The following is a 2,512-nucleotide window of genomic DNA, read 5'->3' as shown; positions in this document are numbered from 1 at the left end:
TCCTTGGGGAATGATTTGCTTCCTCATGAGACACACTAGAATTTTCCGCTCTGCTCCAGTCCCCAAAATCAGCTCCTGTCTGTCTTGTCCCCAGTCCCCACTTTCATTGTTTTTCCCATAGGCCCTTACCATCTCTGGTAGATGGACCCTAGTTTTATCCTTGGACTCTCTTCCCTTATGACTAGATCTTTCCCTGAAAATTCCTCAGTCCCTGTTGCTAGGAGAACATCCCACCAGGCTTATAGACATATCTAGGCACACCTGAATCCTGAGGGGAGCATAGCTTAGCTCCAAGGGATGAACCACACTACTGTACAGTTGAGATAGAAAAAGCTTCCAACAATAATTATTATAGATAAAATTAATAAAAAGATTAATAACTGTGGGTGCATTTAAAATAAGTGGAGTTTATGGAGTTTAAAAGCACTGTCTTCTGAAAACTGACAGGAATAAATAATTTTTAGTACCTGTTGATATAATATACATTTGTTCTTTTAGAGTCTCCATTTATCTGTTACCTCTTACAGAAAATGTGATGGTCCCATGGGGCCCGCAAAGAAAGAACCTACCTTTCAATGAGTGGTTAAGTCATCTTAACTTGGATCTGACCCTTTACAAAGAGAATAAAACCCACAACAGCTATTATTGTTTTATTTTATGCCTCAAGACAGCATTATTGAAAGACAACTCTACTAATAAGAATTAAAGAATTCAAAATTGGTAAATTTCCCTTTTTAGCTGGAAAAATAAAATATAATAATGATGTGGAAATATTTAATTGTTTAAGTTTATTTTTGAGAGGGCGCATGCACAAGTGGGGGAGGGGCAGAGAGAAGGAGGGAGACACAGAATCTGAAGCAGGCTCCAGGCTCTGAACCGTCAGCACAGAGCCCCACACTGGGCTTGAACCCTCAAACTGTGAGATCATGACCTGAGCTGAAGTTGGATGCTTAACTAACTGAGAAACCCACGTCCCCCTAAATTTTATATATAAGAGAATTCTAAGACTTCTGCTCAATACTTCACACAGGAATGAGGATTTCTATAAACTCTGATAATTTGTCCTTATTTCCACTTACAAACTGGGTGTTGTGGCTATTGGCATCTCAAGTTCAAAAATTAAATGAAAAGAGGAAACATAATTATATCCAAACATGCCATTTTTCTTTTTTGGTAAAGCTTATGGAAATTAATTTGAAGTTGATCAACTCTATAATATTACCAAGAATTTCCCCCAAAGCTTATAGAACCAAAGAAAAAAAAGGAGATATGAAATTAATGAACCTCCCCCACTCCCAAAGCAGAACTTGCCTGTATAGGACATGCACCATGTGCAAGACACTTTGAATACATTTTCCCATTTGATTTTTGACCCAATGCTAAACTACAAGTGAGACTATCCTGGATTAATGTGTGAGAAAATTTTAAGTAATTTTATATAACTAGTAAATAGCAGAGCAAGGGTTTGGTAGAGTTATGCTTAATTCAGACCCCAGGCTTTTTCTACCACACTATGCTGCCTTAAAGAAAATTAACCTCTGAGAGGTAATCAAAAGGTTTTCAAGGTTAACTGTTGTAATGTTTTGATTTACTTTACAGGTTATGAAACCCAATAGTGGGTAAAAGCATTTTTAGACCCTGCAATGCTGAGGTTAATAGGTAGTTGCTTCTCTGTTGGTTTCAGTTGCATTAGTATGTTGACTTCAACGTGTTCACTAAATATCCTCAAGTTTCCATGTTAGCATTTGCTAAATAATGTGGTCAACTCAAAATTCCCAATGAGGATCTTCTGGTACAATGTTCTCATTGATCATTTTTTTCTAAAAATAAAATAATGAGATCTCATGACATTGATATGCATTAGTAAAGCAAAGAAGTGAAATTTACTTTTTGATTTTTAGGAGAACAACTGAGGAAATTAACATAAATCCTCTGACTCGATCTCATTGATTCATTCATTCTTCCATTCACTGATTCATTTATTTATTCATTTATTCACTTAAAAAAGAAACTTATTGGGGCATCTGGGTGGCTCAGTGGATTAAGCGTCTGACTTCGGCTCAGGTCACGAACTCATGGTGCCTGAGTTCAAGCCCTGTGTTGGGCTCTGTGCTGACAGCTCAGAGCCTGGAGCCTGCTTGGGATTCTGTGTCTTCCTCTCTCTCTGCCCCTCCCCCACTCGGGCTCTGTCTCTCTCTGTCTCTCAAAAATGAATAAAATTTATTTGTAAATTTAAAAAATTTACAAAAAACGTATTCGGCACCTCCTTAATTTAAGCCTGGCACTGTTTCTATTAGGCTTACAAGTAAATGAAACAAAGTTTCTCCCCTCCCTGAGCAGAGGGTGGAGCAGAATGAAGTCAGGTATTTATTCACCAGCTCCTTCCCCACAAGGATTAAGAACGTTGGCTTAATTGCTCCTTCAGGTGACCCTCTTCACACAATTGCTCTCTCTTGATTAGAAGGGGTAACTTGTCATAGCTGAGGCTACTGCAGTATCCTTGTGGGTTATT

At 38.1% G+C, this 2,512-nt stretch overlaps 1 long non-coding RNA gene across 1 annotated transcript in view; it reads left to right on the top strand.

Moving 5' to 3' along the window:
- The window catches only part of LOC115305916, an 11,267-nt gene that overhangs the window by 582 nt on the left and 8,173 nt on the right, over positions 1 to 2,512 (top strand). The gene's annotated exons all lie outside the window — the stretch shown is intronic.

Source organism: Suricata suricatta, chromosome 11 (genome assembly GCF_006229205.1).
Source record: "Suricata suricatta isolate VVHF042 chromosome 11, meerkat_22Aug2017_6uvM2_HiC, whole genome shotgun sequence".
NCBI lineage: Eukaryota > Metazoa > Chordata > Mammalia > Carnivora > Herpestidae > Suricata > Suricata suricatta.
Note: the sequence above shows the minus strand (reverse complement) of the source record. Positions and strands in the feature narration are given on the sequence as shown.